Here is an 18,431-nt window from a genome sequence, read left to right as displayed (position 1 = left end):
GTCTCCAGTGCCTTGCTGGGAGCTCATCCCACGCTTGCCTTAGCTAAAGTGTGAAGTCAAAGTGACCCCTAGCCTCAAGCGAAGCGTGAGCGCTTCCTATCAGCCAAGTTGGGTGGGCAGCCACCTCCATGAACCCTGACTCCATAGAGTGCTTTAACTCCTCTGCGGCTTTGCGTAGGCCTAAGAGAGTCGCGTGTGAATTCCTTCTGAGGGAGAGCATGTGCGCTGGGAGTCCCCGTTTTGTTTTCCGAGCCACACAACACAGGACAGACTGCTGGGGTCAGCTCTTGCTACGCAGAGCGAAGGGCAGTGAACTGCTTCTCGCTTGCAGAGCTTGATGTCTACAGCTGTAAGGCAGCCCCGGGACAAAGTTTTGGCCAGTATTACATTCAGCGTGGCTCTCCCTCTGTGGAGGCCCTCCGAACGGCACTGAGAGAATCCCTGAGCCTAAAGTGCATCCTGGCAACCCTTAACCTGTCATCTCACTATTGTGACGCAAGGTACACTGCAGGTGCAGCCTGACAGAAAGTACAGAAAAGCCGGTACGACTCTGAGGCATTTGGACGAGGCAAGGTCCCCTCGGCCTGACTAAGTCATTAAGCGGGTGCTGCTCCTCGTGGCACGCAGAACACCCCCCGTCCAACGAAGTGGGATCCTAGAAAGGCCCAGTGTTGCTGAAAGTCTCCAGGTGTCAGTCAGCGAGTGCTGGCAAATGCGTCGTGGGCTCAAGTTGGCACTGGGAGAATGTGGGAGAAGCCCGACTTTCCCCCTTTGGAAAGCCACTTCATTGCAGCTTCCAAGCCGCCTGCTACTATTCACTCCACAGATTCCTCTGAGGAGCAGTGAGTTTTTCCAAAAGAAACCAGGTGCTTGCGATTCCTTCCGGGGAGCTCACCCCCAGGAGCATACTGTAGCTAAGGTGCCCACTAAATATGACCTCTAGTCTCGAGGTAAGGTGCACATTTTCCCATTCCCAGAGATAGGGGCGCCCCGGTTTCCAGGAGGTCTTAGTCAGTGGACGGGTTTAGCTTTAGTATGCCTCACAGCGCTCAAGACTCTCACGTGGGCACTTCTTTCCAAGGAAGTACACTGCGTACCCAAAGCCTTCTGAGCACAAGCAAGGGATACACAGCTCTGGGCACATCCCTCCCTATGCAGTTGGAAGGGCCGGGAACTAAGGTGTTCTCTGAGGCGAGCGTTCCACAGCTTTGAAACAGCCCCAGGAACGTGGTTCTTGGCAGGGTTTCGTTCCCTGCGGGTCTGCCACGTTGAGGAAAACTAAGCGGCCCTGAAAGAAACCACCGGGGCTCCAATTCGGTTTGGGGACTCCTGCTCGACGTCTCTCTAGGTGATGCGGAAACTGGACTTTAGGTCCAGCCCGAAGTAATGCAGAGAGTAACCCCGAGCATTGCTAGGCATTGGGAACATCCAAAGTCACCCAGGTAGGCCTGCTGAGGGCAGTTCGGGGTTTGTGCCGTTCACCACATGCAGCACACACTGCATCCAAAAGTTTCATCGCAGAAGGCCGAACTGTGTTCCAAGGGTCTCCCTTGGATTGTCAGAGAAGATAGGTGTATGTGCTGGGTGATCCAGTTGGTAATTGAGAAGCCTGGCAGAGGGCAGTCTTTTCCCCATTTGAAAGGTCGATAGTGGCGGCCTCAAGGCTGACTGAAAGACACTGCCCTTACCCGTCTTCTAGTCACCTCCAGGAGTGCCTCAGTGAAGACAGTGAGTTTTCTCCTACGAATCCAGGTGGTCTCCAGTGCCTTGCTGGGAGCTCATCCCACGCTTGCCCTAGCTAAAGTGTGAAGTCAAAGTGACCCCTAGCCTCAAGGGAAGCGCGAGCGCTTCCTATCAGCCAAGTTGGGTGGGCAGCCACCTCCATGAACCCTGACTCCATAGAGTGCTTTAACTCCTCTGCGGCTTTGCGTAGGCCTAAGAGAGTCGCGTGTGAATTCCTTCTGAGGGAGAGCATGTGCGCTGGGAGTCCCCGTTTTGTTTTCCGAGCCACACAACACAGGACAGACTGCTGGGGTCAGCTCTTGCTACGCAGAGCGAAGGGCAGTGAACTGCTTCTCGCTTGCAGAGCTTGATGTCTACAGCTGTAAGGCAGCCCCGGGACAAAGTTTTGGCCAGTATTACATTCAGCGTGGCTCTCCCTCTGTGGAGGCCCTCCGAACGGCACTGAGAGAATCCCTGAGCCTAAAGTGCATCCTGGCAACCCTTAACCTGTCATCTCACTATTGTGACGCAAGGTACACTGCAGGTGCAGCCTGACAGAAAGTACAGAAAAGCCGGTACGACTCTGAGGCATTTGGACGAGGCAAGGTCCCCTCGGCCTGACTAAGTCATTAAGCGGGTGCTGCTCCTCGTGGCACGCAGAACACCCCCCGTCCAACGAAGTGGGATCCTAGAAAGGCCCAGTGTTGCTGAAAGTCTCCAGGTGTCAGTCAGCGAGTGCTGGCAAATGCGTCGTGGGCTCAAGTTGGCACTGGGAGAATGTGGGAGAAGCCCGACTTTCCCCCTTTGGAAAGCCACTTCGTTGCAGCTTCCAAGCCGCCTGCTACTATTCACTCCACAGATTCCTCTGAGGAGCAGTGAGTTTTTCCAAAAGAAACCAGGTGCTTGCGATTCCTTCCGGGGAGCTCACCCCCAGGAGCATACTGTAGCTAAGGTGCCCACTAAATGTGACCTCTAGTCTCGAGGTAAGGTGCACATTTTCCCATTCCCAGAGATAGGGGCGCCCCGGTTTCCAGGAGGTCTTAGTCAGTGGACGGCTTTAGCTTTAGTATGCCTCACAGCGCTCAAGACTCTCACGTGGGCACTTCTTTCCAAGGAAGTACACTGCGTACCCAAAGCCTTCTGAGCACAAGCAAGGGATACACAGCTCTGGGCACATCCCTCCCTATGCAGTTGGAAGGGCCGAGAACTAAGGTGTTCTCTGAGGCGAGCGTTCCACAGCTTTGAAACAGCCCCAGGAACGTGGTTCTTGGCAGGGTTTCGTTCCCTGCGGGTCTGCCACGTTGAGGAAAACTAAGTGGCCCTGAAAGAAACCACCGGGGCTCCAATTCGGTTTGGGGACTCCTGCTCGACGTCTCTCTAGGTGATGCGGAAACTGGACTTTAGGTCCAGCCCGAAGTAATGCAGAGAGTAACCCCGAGCATTGCTAGGCATTGGGAACATCCAAAGTCACCCAGGTAGGCCTGCTGAGGGCAGTTCGGGGTTTGTGCCGTTCACCACATGCAGCACACACTGCATCCAAAAGTTTCATCGCAGAAGGCCGAACTGTGTTCCAAGGGTCTCCCTTGGATTGTCAGAGAAGATAGGTGTATGTGCTGGGTGATCCAGTTGGTAATTGAGAAGCCTGGCAGAGGGCAGTCTTTTCCCCATTTGAAAGGTCGATAGTGGCGGCCTCAAGGCTGACTGAAAGACACTGCCCTTACCCGTCTTCTAGTCACCTCCAGGAGTGCCTCAGTGAAGACAGTGAGTTTTCTCCTATGAATCCAGGTGGTCTCCAGTGCCTTGCTGGGAGCTCATCCCACGCTTGCCTTAGCTAAAGTGTGAAGTCAAAGTGACCCCTAGCCTCAAGCGAAGCGTGAGCGCTTCCTATCAGCCAAGTTGGGTGGGCAGCCACCTCCATGAACCCTGACTCCATAGAGTGCTTTAACTCCTCTGCGGCTTTGCGTAGGCCTAAGAGAGTCGCGTGTGAATTCCTTCTGAGGGAGAGCATGTGCGCTGGGAGTCCCCGTTTTGTTTTCCGAGCCACACAACACAGGACAGACTGCTGGGGTCAGCTCTTGCTACGCAGAGCGAAGGGCAGTGAACTGCTTCTCGCTTGCAGAGCTTGATGTCTACAGCTGTAAGGCAGCCCCGGGACAAAGTTTTGGCCAGTATTACATTCAGCGTGGCTCTCCCTCTGTGGAGGCCCTCCGAACGGCACTGAGAGAATCCCTGAGCCTAAAGTGCATCCTGGCAACCCTTAACCTGTCATCTCACTATTGTGACGCAAGGTACACTGCAGGTGCAGCCTGACAGAAAGTACAGAAAAGCCGGTACGACTCTGAGGCATTTGGACGAGGCAAGGTCCCCTCGGCCTGACTAAGTCATTAAGCGGGTGCTGCTCCTCGTGGCACGCAGAACACCCCCCGTCCAACGAAGTGGGATCCTAGAAAGGCCCAGTGTTGCTGAAAGTCTCCAGGTGTCAGTCAGCGAGTGCTGGCAAATGCGTCGTGGGCTCAAGTTGGCACTGGGAGAATGTGGGAGAAGCCCGACTTTCCCCCTTTGGAAAGCCACTTCATTGCAGCTTCCAAGCCGCCTGCTACTATTCACTCCACAGATTCCTCTGAGGAGCAGTGAGTTTTTCCAAAAGAAACCAGGTGCTTGCGATTCCTTCCGGGGAGCTCACCCCCAGGAGCATACTGTAGCTAAGGTGCCCACTAAATATGACCTCTAGTCTCGAGGTAAGGTGCACATTTTCCCATTCCCAGAGATAGGGGCGCCCCGGTTTCCAGGAGGTCTTAGTCAGTGGACGGCTTTAGCTTTAGTATGCCTCACAGCGCTCAAGACTCTCACGTGGGCACTTCTTTCCAAGGAAGTACACTGCGTACCCAAAGCCTTCTGAGCACAAGCAAGGGATACACAGCTCTGGGCACATCCCTCCCTATGCAGTTGGAAGGGCCGGGAACTAAGGTGTTCTCTGAGGCGAGCGTTCCACAGCTTTGAAACAGCCCCAGGAACGTGGTTCTTGGCAGGGTTTCGTTCCCTGCGGGTCTGCCATGTTGAGGAAAACTAAGCGGCCCTGAAAGAAACCACCGGGGCTCCAATTCGGTTTGGGGACTCCTGCTCGACGTCTCTCTAGGTGATGCGGAAACTGGACTTTAGGTCCAGCCCGAAGTAATGCAGAGAGTAACCCCGAGCATTGCTAGGCATTGGGAACATCCAAAGTCACCCAGGTAGGCCTGCTGAGGGCAGTTCGGGGTTTGTGCCGTTCACCACATGCAGCACACACTGCATCCAAAAGTTTCATCGCAGAAGGCCGAACTGTGTTCCAAGGGTCTCCCTTGGATTGTCAGAGAAGATAGGTGTATGTGCTGGGTGATCCAGTTGGTAATTGAGAAGCCTGGCAGAGGGCAGTCTTTTCCCCATTTGAAAGGTCGATAGTGGCGGCCTCAAGGCTGACTGAAAGACACTGCCCTTACCCGTCTTCTAGTCACCTCCAGGAGTGCCTCAGTGAAGACAGTGAGTTTTCTCCTACGAATCCAGGTGGTCTCCAGTGCCTTGCTGGGAGCTCATCCCACGCTTGCCCTAGCTAAAGTGTGAAGTCAAAGTGACCCCTAGCCTCAAGGGAAGCGCGAGCGCTTCCTATCAGCCAAGTTGGGTGGGCAGCCACCTCCATGAACCCTGACTCCATAGAGTGCTTTAACTCCTCTGCGGCTTTGCGTAGGCCTAAGAGAGTCGCGTGTGAATTCCTTCTGAGGGAGAGCATGTGCGCTGGGAGTCCCCGTTTTGTTTTCCGAGCCACACAACACAGGACAGACTGCTGGGGTCAGCTCTTGCTACGCAGAGCGAAGGGCAGTGAACTGCTTCTCGCTTGCAGAGCTTGATGTCTACAGCTGTAAGGCAGCCCCGGGACAAAGTTTTGGCCAGTATTACATTCAGCGTGGCTCTCCCTCTGTGGAGGCCCTCCGAACGGCACTGAGAGAATCCCTGAGCCTAAAGTGCATCCTGGCAACCCTTAACCTGTCATCTCACTATTGTGACGCAAGGTACACTGCAGGTGCAGCCTGACAGAAAGTACAGAAAAGCCGGTACGACTCTGAGGCATTTGGACGAGGCAAGGTCCCCTCGGCCTGACTAAGTCATTAAGCGGGTGCTGCTCCTCGTGGCACGCAGAACACCCCCCGTCCAACGAAGTGGGATCCTAGAAAGGCCCAGTGTTGCTGAAAGTCTCCAGGTGTCAGTCAGCGAGTGCTGGCAAATGCGTCGTGGGCTCAAGTTGGCACTGGGAGAATGTGGGAGAAGCCCGACTTTCCCCCTTTGGAAAGCCACTTCGTTGCAGCTTCCAAGCCGCCTGCTACTATTCACTCCACAGATTCCTCTGAGGAGCAGTGAGTTTTTCCAAAAGAAACCAGGTGCTTGCGATTCCTTCCGGGGAGCTCACCCCCAGGAGCATACTGTAGCTAAGGTGCCCACTAAATGTGACCTCTAGTCTCGAGGTAAGGTGCACATTTTCCCATTCCCAGAGATAGGGGCGCCCCGGTTTCCAGGAGGTCTTAGTCAGTGGACGGCTTTAGCTTTAGTATGCCTCACAGCGCTCAAGACTCTCACGTGGGCACTTCTTTCCAAGGAAGTACACTGCGTACCCAAAGCCTTCTGAGCACAAGCAAGGGATACACAGCTCTGGGCACATCCCTCCCTATGCAGTTGGAAGGGCCGAGAACTAAGGTGTTCTCTGAGGCGAGCGTTCCACAGCTTTGAAACAGCCCCAGGAACGTGGTTCTTGGCAGGGTTTCGTTCCCTGCGGGTCTGCCACGTTGAGGAAAACTAAGCGGCCCTGAAAGAAACCACCGGGGCTCCAATTCGGTTTGGGGACTCCTGCTCGACGTCTCTCTAGGTGATGCCGAAACTGGACTTTAGGTCCAGCCCGAAGTAATGCAGAGAGTAACCCCGAGCATTGCTAGGCATTGGGAACATCCAAAGTCACCCAGGTAGGCCTGCTGAGGGCAGTTCGGGGTTTGTGCCGTTCACCACATGCAGCACACACTGCATCCAAAAGTTTCATCGCAGAAGGCCGAACTGTGTTCCAAGGGTCTCCCTTGGATTGTCAGAGAAGATAGGTGTATGTGCTGGGTGATCCAGTTGGTAATTGAGAAGCCTGGCAGAGGGCAGTCTTTTCCCCATTTGAAAGGTCGATAGTGGCGGCCTCAAGGCTGACTGAAAGACACTGCCCTTACCCGTCTTCTAGTCACCTCCAGGAGTGCCTCAGTGAAGACAGTGAGTTTTCTCCTACGAATCCAGGTGGTCTCCAGTGCCTTGCTGGGAGCTCATCCCACGCTTGCCCTAGCTAAAGTGTGAAGTCAAAGTGACCCCTAGCCTCAAGGGAAGCGCGAGCGCTTCCTATCAGCCAAGTTGGGTGGGCAGCCACCTCCATGAACCCTGACTCCATAGAGTGCTTTAACTCCTCTGCGGCTTTGCGTAGGCCTAAGAGAGTCGCGTGTGAATTCCTTCTGAGGGAGAGCATGTGCGCTGGGAGTCCCCGTTTTGTTTTCCGAGCCACACAACACAGGACAGACTGCTGGGGTCAGCTCTTGCTACGCAGAGCGAAGGGCAGTGAACTGCTTCTCGCTTGCAGAGCTTGATGTCTACAGCTGTAAGGCAGCCCCGGGACAAAGTTTTGGCCAGTATTACATTCAGCGTGGCTCTCCCTCTGTGGAGGCCCTCCGAACGGCACTGAGAGAATCCCTGAGCCTAAAGTGCATCCTGGCAACCCTTAACCTGTCATCTCACTATTGTGACGCAAGGTACACTGCAGGTGCAGCCTGACAGAAAGTACAGAAAAGCCGGTACGACTCTGAGGCATTTGGACGAGGCAAGGTCCCCTCGGCCTGACTAAGTCATTAAGCGGGTGCTGCTCCTCGTGGCACGCAGAACACCCCCCGTCCAACGAAGTGGGATCCTAGAAAGGCCCAGTGTTGCTGAAAGTCTCCAGGTGTCAGTCAGCGAGTGCTGGCAAATGCGTCGTGGGCTCAAGTTGGCACTGGGAGAATGTGGGAGAAGCCCGACTTTCCCCCTTTGGAAAGCCACTTCGTTGCAGCTTCCAAACCGCCTGCTACTATTCACTCCACAGATTCCTCTGAGGAGCAGTGAGTTTTTCCAAAAGAAACCAGGTGCTTGCGATTCCTTCCGGGGAGCTCACCCCCAGGAGCATACTGTAGCTAAGGTGCCCACTAAATGTGACCTCTAGTCTCGAGGTAAGGTGCACATTTTCCCATTCCCAGAGATAGGGGCGCCCCGGTTTCCAGGAGGTCTTAGTCAGTGGACGGCTTTAGCTTTAGTATGCCTCACAGCGCTCAAGACTCTCACGTGGGCACTTCTTTCCAAGGAAGTACACTGCGTACCCAAAGCCTTCTGAGCACAAGCAAGGGATACACAGCTCTGGGCACATCCCTCCCTATGCAGTTGGAAGGGCCGAGAACTAAGGTGTTCTCTGAGGCGAGCGTTCCACAGCTTTGAAACAGCCCCAGGAACGTGGTTCTTGGCAGGGTTTCGTTCCCTGCGGGTCTGCCACGTTGAGGAAAACTAAGCGGCCCTGAAAGAAACCACCGGGGCTCCAATTCGGTTTGGGGACTCCTGCTCGACGTCTCTCTAGGTGATGCCGAAACTGGACTTTAGGTCCAGCCCGAAGTAATGCAGAGAGTAACCCCGAGCATTGCTAGGCATTGGGAACATCCAAAGTCACCCAGGTAGGCCTGCTGAGGGCAGTTCGGGGTTTGTGCCGTTCACCACATGCAGCACACACTGCATCCAAAAGTTTCATCGCAGAAGGCCGAACTGTGTTCCACGGGTCTCCCTTGGATTGTCAGAGAAGATAGGTGTATGTGCTGGGTGATCCAGTTGGTAATTGAGAAGCCTGGCAGAGGGCAGTCTTTTCCCCATTTGAAAGGTCGATAGTGGCGGCCTCAAGGCTGACTGAAAGACACTGCCCTTACCCGTCTTCTAGTCACCTCCAGGAGTGCCTCAGTGAAGACAGTGAGTTTTCTCCTACGAATCCAGGTGGTCTCCAGTGCCTTGCTGGGAGCTCATCCCACGCTTGCCCTAGCTAAAGTGTGAAGTCAAAGTGACCCCTAGCCTCAAGGGAAGCGCGAGCGCTTCCTATCAGCCAAGTTGGGTGGGCAGCCACCTCCATGAACCCTGACTCCATAGAGTGCTTTAACTCCTCTGCGGCTTTGCGTAGGCCTAAGAGAGTCGCGTGTGAATTCCTTCTGAGGGAGAGCATGTGCGCTGGGAGTCCCCGTTTTGTTTTCCGAGCCACACAACACAGGACAGACTGCTGGGGTCAGCTCTTGCTACGCAGAGCGAAGGGCAGTGAACTGCTTCTCGCTTGCAGAGCTTGATGTCTACAGCTGTAAGGCAGCCCCGGGACAAAGTTTTGGCCAGTATTACATTCAGCGTGGCTCTCCCTCTGTGGAGGCCCTCCGAACGGCACTGAGAGAATCCCTGAGCCTAAAGTGCATCCTGGCAACCCTTAACCTGTCATCTCACTATTGTGACGCAAGGTACACTGCAGGTGCAGCCTGACAGAAAGTACAGAAAAGCCGGTACGACTCTGAGGCATTTGGACGAGGCAAGGTCCCCTCGGCCTGACTAAGTCATTAAGCGGGTGCTGCTCCTCGTGGCACGCAGAACACCCCCCGTCCAACGAAGTGGGATCCTAGAAAGGCCCAGTGTTGCTGAAAGTCTCCAGGTGTCAGTCAGCGAGTGCTGGCAAATGCGTCGTGGGCTCAAGTTGGCACTGGGAGAATGTGGGAGAAGCCCGACTTTCCCCCTTTGGAAAGCCACTTCGTTGCAGCTTCCAAGCCGCCTGCTACTATTCACTCCACAGATTCCTCTGAGGAGCAGTGAGTTTTTCCAAAAGAAACCAGGTGCTTGCGATTCCTTCCGGGGAGCTCACCCCCAGGAGCATACTGTAGCTAAGGTGCCCACTAAATGTGACCTCTAGTCTCGAGGTAAGGTGCACATTTTCCCATTCCCAGAGATAGGGGCGCCCCGGTTTCCAGGAGGTCTTAGTCAGTGGACGGCTTTAGCTTTAGTATGCCTCACAGCGCTCAAGACTCTCACGTGGGCACTTCTTTCCAAGGAAGTACACTGCGTACCCAAAGCCTTCTGAGCACAAGCAAGGGATACACAGCTCTGGGCACATCCCTCCCTATGCAGTTGGAAGGGCCTGGAACTAAGGTGTTCTCTGAGGCGAGCGTTCCACAGCTTTGAAACAGCCCCAGGAACGTGGTTCTTGGCAGGGTTTCGTTCCCTGCGGGTCTGCCACGTTGAGGAAAACTAAGCGGCCCTGAAAGAAACCACCGGGGCTCCAATTCGGTTTGGGGACTCCTGCTCGACGTCTCTCTAGGTGATGCGGAAACTGGACTTTAGGTCCAGCCCGAAGTAATGCAGAGAGTAACCCCGAGCATTGCTAGGCATTGGGAACATCCAAAGTCACCCAGGTAGGCCTGCTGAGGGCAGTTCGGGGTTTGTGCCGTTCACCACATGCAGCACACACTGCATCCAAAAGTTTCATCGCAGAAGGCCGAACTGTGTTCCAAGGGTCTCCCTTGGATTGTCAGAGAAGATAGGTGTATGTGCTGGGTGATCCAGTTGGTAATTGAGAAGCCTGGCAGAGGGCAGTCTTTTCCCCATTTGAAAGGTCGATAGTGGCGGCCTCAAGGCTGACTGAAAGACACTGCCCTTACCCGTCTTCTAGTCACCTCCAGGAGTGCCTCAGTGAAGACAGTGAGTTTTCTCCTACGAATCCAGGTGGTCTCCAGTGCCTTGCTGGGAGCTCATCCCACGCTTGCCCTAGCTAAAGTGTGAAGTCAAAGTGACCCCTAGCCTCAAGGGAAGCGCGAGCGCTTCCTATCAGCCAAGTTGGGTGGGCAGCCACCTCCATGAACCCTGACTCCATAGAGTGCTTTAACTCCTCTGCGGCTTTGCGTAGGCCTAAGAGAGTCGCGTGTGAATTCCTTCTGAGGGAGAGCATGTGCGCTGGGAGTCCCCGTTTTGTTTTCCGAGCCACACAACACAGGACAGACTGCTGGGGTCAGCTCTTGCTACGCAGAGCGAAGGGCAGTGAACTGCTTCTCGCTTGCAGAGCTTGATGTCTACAGCTGTAAGGCAGCCCCGGGACAAAGTTTTGGCCAGTATTACATTCAGCGTGGCTCTCCCTCTGTGGAGGCCCTCCGAACGGCACTGAGAGAATCCCTGAGCCTAAAGTGCATCCTGGCAACCCTTAACCTGTCATCTCACTATTGTGACGCAAGGTACACTGCAGGTGCAGCCTGACAGAAAGTACAGAAAAGCCGGTACGACTCTGAGGCATTTGGACGAGGCAAGGTCCCCTCGGCCTGACTAAGTCATTAAGCGGGTGCTGCTCCTCGTGGCACGCAGAACACCCCCCGTCCAACGAAGTGGGATCCTAGAAAGGCCCAGTGTTGCTGAAAGTCTCCAGGTGTCAGTCAGCGAGTGCTGGCAAATGCGTCGTGGGCTCAAGTTGGCACTGGGAGAATGTGGGAGAAGCCCGACTTTCCCCCTTTGGAAAGCCACTTCGTTGCAGCTTCCAAGCCGCCTGCTACTATTCACTCCACAGATTCCTCTGAGGAGCAGTGAGTTTTTCCAAAAGAAACCAGGTGCTTGCGATTCCTTCCGGGGAGCTCACCCCCAGGAGCATACTGTAGCTAAGGTGCCCACTAAATGTGACCTCTAGTCTCGAGGTAAGGTGCACATTTTCCCATTCCCAGAGATAGGGGCGCCCCGGTTTCCAGGAGGTCTTAGTCAGTGGACGGCTTTAGCTTTAGTATGCCTCACAGCGCTCAAGACTCTCACGTGGGCACTTCTTTCCAAGGAAGTACACTGCGTACCCAAAGCCTTCTGAGCACAAGCAAGGGATACACAGCTCTGGGCACATCCCTCCCTATGCAGTTGGAAGGGCCGAGAACTAAGGTGTTCTCTGAGGCGAGCGTTCCACAGCTTTGAAACAGCCCCAGGAACGTGGTTCTTGGCAGGGTTTCGTTCCCTGCGGGTCTGCCACGTTGAGGAAAACTAAGCGGCCCTGAAAGAAACCACCGGGGCTCCAATTCGGTTTGGGGACTCCTGCTCGACGTCTCTCTAGGTGATGCCGAAACTGGACTTTAGGTCCAGCCCGAAGTAATGCAGAGAGTAACCCCGAGCATTGCTAGGCATTGGGAACATCCAAAGTCACCCAGGTAGGCCTGCTGAGGGCAGTTCGGGGTTTGTGCCGTTCACCACATGCAGCACACACTGCATCCAAAAGTTTCATCGCAGAAGGCCGAACTGTGTTCCAAGGGTCTCCCTTGGATTGTCAGAGAAGATAGGTGTATGTGCTGGGTGATCCAGTTGGTAATTGAGAAGCCTGGCAGAAGGCAGTCTTTTCCCCATTTGAAAGGTCGATAGTGGCGGCCTCAAGGCTGACTGAAAGACACTGCCCTTACCCGTCTTCTAGTCACCTCCAGGAGTGCCTCAGTGAAGACAGTGAGTTTTCTCCTACGAATCCAGGTGGTCTCCAGTGCCTTTCTGGGAGCTCATCCCACGCTTGCCCTAGCTAAAGTGTGAAGTCAAAGTGACCCCTAGCCTCAAGGGAAGCGCGAGCGCTTCCTATCAGCCAAGTTGGGTGGGCAGCCACCTCCATGAACCCTGACTCCATAGAGTGCTTTAACTCCTCTGCGGCTTTGCGTAGGCCTAAGAGAGTCGCGTGTGAATTCCTTCTGAGGGAGAGCATGTGCGCTGGGAGTCCCCGTTTTGTTTTCCGAGCCACACAACACAGGACAGACTGCTGGGGTCAGCTCTTGCTACGCAGAGCGAAGGGCAGTGAACTGCTTCTCGCTTGCAGAGCTTGATGTCTACAGCTGTAAGGCAGCCCCGGGACAAAGTTTTGGCCAGTATTACATTCAGCGTGGCTCTCCCTCTGTGGAGGCCCTCCGAACGGCACTGAGAGAATCCCTGAGCCTAAAGTGCATCCTGGCAACCCTTAACCTGTCATCTCACTATTGTGACGCAAGGTACACTGCAGGTGCAGCCTGACAGAAAGTACAGAAAAGCCGGTACGACTCTGAGGCATTTGGACGAGGCAAGGTCCCCTCGGCCTGACTAAGTCATTAAGCGGGTGCTGCTCCTCGTGGCACGCAGAACACCCCCCGTCCAACGAAGTGGGATCCTAGAAAGGCCCAGTGTTGCTGAAAGTCTCCAGGTGTCAGTCAGCGAGTGCTGGCAAATGCGTCGTGGGCTCAAGTTGGCACTGGGAGAATGTGGGAGAAGCCCGACTTTCCCCCTTTGGAAAGCCACTTCGTTGCAGCTTCCAAGCCGCCTGCTCCTATTCACTCCACAGATTCCTCTGAGGAGCAGTGAGTTTTTCCAAAAGAAACCAGGTGCTTGCGATTCCTTCCGGGGAGCTCACCCCCAGGAGCATACTGTAGCTAAGGTGCCCACTAAATGTGACCTCTAGTCTCGAGGTAAGGTGCACATTTTCCCATTCCCAGAGATAGGGGCGCCCCGGTTTCCAGGAGGTCTTAGTCAGTGGACGGCTTTAGCTTTAGTATGCCTCACAGCGCTCAAGACTCTCACGTGGGCACTTCTTTCCAAGGAAGTACACTGCGTACCCAAAGCCTTCTGAGCACAAGCAAGGGATACACAGCTCTGGGCACATCCCTCCCTATGCAGTTGGAAGGGCCTGGAACTAAGGTGTTCTCTGAGGCGAGCGTTCCACAGCTTTGAAACAGCCCCAGGAACGTGGTTCTTGGCAGGGTTTCGTTCCCTGCGGGTCTGCCACGTTGAGGAAAACTAAGCGGCCCTGAAAGAAACCACCGGGGCTCCAATTCGGTTTGGGGACTCCTGCTCGACGTCTCTCTAGGTGATGCGGAAACTGGACTTTAGGTCCAGCCCGAAGTAATGCAGAGAGTAACCCCGAGCATTGCTAGGCATTGGGAACATCCAAAGTCACCCAGGTAGGCCTGCTGAGGGCAGTTCGGGGTTTGTGCCGTTCACCACATGCAGCACACACTGCATCCAAAAGTTTCATCGCAGAAGGCCGAACTGTGTTCCACGGGTCTCCCTTGGATTGTCAGAGAAGATAGGTGTATGTGCTGGGTGATCCAGTTGGTAATTGAGAAGCCTGGCAGAGGGCAGTCTTTTCCCCATTTGAAAGGTCGATAGTGGCGGCCTCAAGGCTGACTGAAAGACACTGCCCTTACCCGTCTTCTAGTCACCTCCAGGAGTGCCTCAGTGAAGACAGTGAGTTTTCTCCTACGAATCCAGGTGGTCTCCAGTGCCTTGCTGGGAGCTCATCCCACGCTTGCCCTAGCTAAAGTGTGAAGTCAAAGTGACCCCTAGCCTCAAGGGAAGCGCGAGCGCTTCCTATCAGCCAAGTTGGGTGGGCAGCCACCTCCATGAACCCTGACTCCATAGAGTGCTTTAACTCCTCTGCGGCTTTGCGTAGGCCTAAGAGAGTCGCGTGTGAATTCCTTCTGAGGGAGAGCATGTGCGCTGGGAGTCCCCGTTTTGTTTTCCGAGCCACACAACACAGGACAGACTGCTGGGGTCAGCTCTTGCTACGCAGAGCGAAGGGCAGTGAACTGCTTCTCGCTTGCAGAGCTTGATGTCTACAGCTGTAAGGCAGCCCCGGGACAAAGTTTTGGCCAGTATTACATTCAGCGTGGCTCTCCCTCTGTGGAGGCCCTCCGAACGGCACTGAGAGAATCCCTGAGCCTAAAGTGCATCCTGGCAACCCTTAACCTGTCATCTCACTATTGTGACGCAAGGTACACTGCAGGTGCAGCCTGACAGAAAGTACAGAAAAGCCGGTACGACTCTGAGGCATTTGGACGAGGCAAGGTCCCCTCGGCCTGACTAAGTCATTAAGCGGGTGCTGCTCCTCGTGGCACGCAGAACACCCCCCGTCCAACGAAGTGGGATCCTAGAAAGGCCCAGTGTTGCTGAAAGTCTCCAGGTGTCAGTCAGCGAGTGCTGGCAAATGCGTCGTGGGCTCAAGTTGGCACTGGGAGAATGTGGGAGAAGCCCGACTTTCCCCCTTTGGAAAGCCACTTCGTTGCAGCTTCCAAGCCGCCTGCTCCTATTCACTCCACAGATTCCTCTGAGGAGCAGTGAGTTTTTCCAAAAGAAACCAGGTGCTTGCGATTCCTTCCGGGGAGCTCACCCCCAGGAGCATACTGTAGCTAAGGTGCCCACTAAATGTGACCTCTAGTCTCGAGGTAAGGTGCACATTTTCCCATTCCCAGAGATAGGGGCGCCCCGGTTTCCAGGAGGTCTTAGTCAGTGGACGGCTTTAGCTTTAGTATGCCTCACAGCGCTCAAGACTCTCACGTGGGCACTTCTTTCCAAGGAAGTACACTGCGTACCCAAAGCCTTCTGAGCACAAGCAAGGGATACACAGCTCTGGGCACATCCCTCCCTATGCAGTTGGAAGGGCCTGGAACTAAGGTGTTCTCTGAGGCGAGCGTTCCACAGCTTTGAAACAGCCCCAGGAACGTGGTTCTTGGCAGGGTTTCGTTCCCTGCGGGTCTGCCACGTTGAGGAAAACTAAGCGGCCCTGAAAGAAACCACCGGGGCTCCAATTCGGTTTGGGGACTCCTGCTCGACGTCTCTCTAGGTGATGCGGAAACTGGACTTTAGGTCCAGCCCGAAGTAATGCAGAGAGTAACCCCGAGCATTGCTAGGCATTGGGAACATCCAAAGTCACCCAGGTAGGCCTGCTGAGGGCAGTTCGGGGTTTGTGCCGTTCACCACATGCAGCACACACTGCATCCAAAAGTTTCATCGCAGAAGGCCGAACTGTGTTCCAAGGGTCTCCCTTGGATTGTCAGAGAAGATAGGTGTATGTGCTGGGTGATCCAGTTGGTAATTGAGAAGCCTGGCAGAGGGCAGTCTTTTCCCCATTTGAAAGGTCGATAGTGGCGGCCTCAAGGCTGACTGAAAGACACTGCCCTTACCCGTCTTCTAGTCACCTCCAGGAGTGCCTCAGTGAAGACAGTGAGTTTTCTCCTACGAATCCAGGTGGTCTCCAGTGCCTTGCTGGGAGCTCATCCCACGCTTGCCCTAGCTAAAGTGTGAAGTCAAAGTGACCCCTAGCCTCAAGGGAAGCGCGAGCGCTTCCTATCAGCCAAGTTGGGTGGGCAGCCACCTCCATGAACCCTGACTCCATAGAGTGCTTTAACTCCTCTGCGGCTTTGCGTAGGCCTAAGAGAGTCGCGTGTGAATTCCTTCTGAGGGAGAGCATGTGCGCTGGGAGTCCCCGTTTTGTTTTCCGAGCCACACAACACAGGACAGACTGCTGGGGTCAGCTCTTGCTACGCAGAGCGAAGGGCAGTGAACTGCTTCTCGCTTGCAGAGCTTGATGTCTACAGCTGTAAGGCAGCCCCGGGACAAAGTTTTGGCCAGTATTACATTCAGCGTGGCTCTCCCTCTGTGGAGGCCCTCCGAACGGCACTGAGAGAATCCCTGAGCCTAAAGTGCATCCTGGCAACCCTTAACCTGTCATCTCACTATTGTGACGCAAGGTACACTGCAGGTGCAGCCTGACAGAAAGTACAGAAAAGCCGGTACGACTCTGAGGCATTTGGACGAGGCAAGGTCCCCTCGGCCTGACTAAGTCATTAAGCGGGTGCTGCTCCTCGTGGCACGCAGAACACCCCCCGTCCAACGAAGTGGGATCCTAGAAAGGCCCAGTGTTGCTGAAAGTCTCCAGGTGTCAGTCAGCGAGTGCTGGCAAATGCGTCGTGGGCTCAAGTTGGCACTGGGAGAATGTGGGAGAAGCCCGACTTTCCCCCTTTGGAAAGCCACTTCGTTGCAGCTTCCAAGCCGCCTGCTACTATTCACTCCACAGATTCCTCTGAGGAGCAGTGAGTTTTTCCAAAAGAAACCAGGTGCTTGCGATTCCTTCCGGGGAGCTCACCCCCAGGAGCATACTGTAGCTAAGGTGCCCACTAAATGTGACCTCTAGTCTCGAGGTAAGGTGCACATTTTCCCATTCCCAGAGATAGGGGCGCCCCGGTTTCCAGGAGGTCTTAGTCAGTGGACGGCTTTAGCTTTAGTATGCCTCACAGCGCTCAAGACTCTCACGTGGGCACTTCTTTCCAAGGAAGTACACTGCGTACCCAAAGCCTTCTGAGCACAAGCAAGGGATACACAGCTCTGGGCACATCCCTCCCTATGCAGTTGGAAGGGCCGAGAACTAAGGTGTTCTCTGAGGCGAGCGTTCCACAGCTTTGAAACAGCCCCAGGAACGTGGTTCTTGGCAGGGTTTCGTTCCCTGCGGGTCTGCCACGTTGAGGAAAACTAAGCGGCCCTGAAAGAAACCACCGGGGCTCCAATTCGGTTTGGGGACTCCTGCTCGACGTCTCTCTAGGTGATGCGGAAACTGGACTTTAGGTCCAGCCCGAAGTAATGCAGAGAGTAACCCCGAGCATTGCTAGGCATTGGGAACATCCAAAGTCACCCAGGTAGGCCTGCTGAGGGCAGTTCGGGGTTTGTGCCGTTCACCACATGCAGCACACACTGCATCCAAAAGTTTCATCGCAGAAGGCCGAACTGTGTTCCAAGGGTCTCCCTTGGATTGTCAGAGAAGATAGGTGTATGTGCTGGGTGATCCAGTTGGTAATTGAGAAGCCTGGCAGAGGGCAGTCTTTTCCCCATTTGAAAGGTCGATAGTGGCGGCCTCAAGGCTGACTGAAAGACACTGCCCTTACCCGTCTTCTAGTCACCTCCAGGAGTGCCTCAGTGAAGACAGTGAGTTTTCTCCTACGAATCCAGGTGGTCTCCAGTGCCTTGCTGGGAGCTCATCCCACGCTTGCCCTAGCTAAAGTGTGAAGTCAAAGTGACCCCTAGCCTCAAGGGAAGCGCGAGCGCTTCCTATCAGCCAAGTTGGGTGGGCAGCCACCTCCATGAACCCTGACTCCATAGAGTGCTTTAACTCCTCTGCGGCTTTGCGTAGGCCTAAGAGAGTCGCGTGTGAATTCCTTCTGAGGGAGAGCATGTGCGCTGGGAGTCCCCGTTTTGTTTTCCGAGCCACACAACACAGGACAGACTGCTGGGGTCAGCTCTTGCTACGCAGAGCGAAGGGCAGTGAACTGCTTCTCGCTTGCAGAGCTTGATGTCTACAGCTGTAAGGCAGCCCCGGGACAAAGTTTTGGCCAGTATTACATTCAGCGTGGCTCTCCCTCTGTGGAGGCCCTCCGAACGGCACTGAGAGAATCCCTGAGCCTAAAGTGCATCCTGGCAACCCTTAACCTGTCATCTCACTATTGTGACGCAAGGTACACTGCAGGTGCAGCCTGACAGAAAGTACAGAAAAGCCGGTACGACTCTGAGGCATTTGGACGAGGCAAGGTCCCCTCGGCCTGACTAAGTCATTAAGCGGGTGCTGCTCCTCGTGGCACGCAGAACACCCCCCGTCCAATGAAGTGGGATCCTAGAAAGGCCCAGTGTTGCTGAAAGTCTCCAGGTGTCAGTCAGCGAGTGCTGGCAAATGCGTCGTGGGCTCAAGTTGGCACTGGGAGAATGTGGGAGAAGCCCGACTTTCCCCCTTTGGAAAGCCACTTCGTTGCAGCTTCCAAGCCGCCTGCTACTATTCACTCCACAGATTCCTCTGAGGAGCAGTGAGTTTTTCCAAAAGAAACCAGGTGCTTGCGATTCCT

The sequence above is a fragment of the Mesoplodon mirus genome (genome assembly GCF_964341445.2).
Source record: "Mesoplodon mirus genome assembly, chromosome: 4".
Classification (NCBI taxonomy): domain Eukaryota; kingdom Metazoa; phylum Chordata; class Mammalia; order Artiodactyla; family Ziphiidae; genus Mesoplodon; species Mesoplodon mirus.
Note: the sequence above shows the minus strand (reverse complement) of the source record.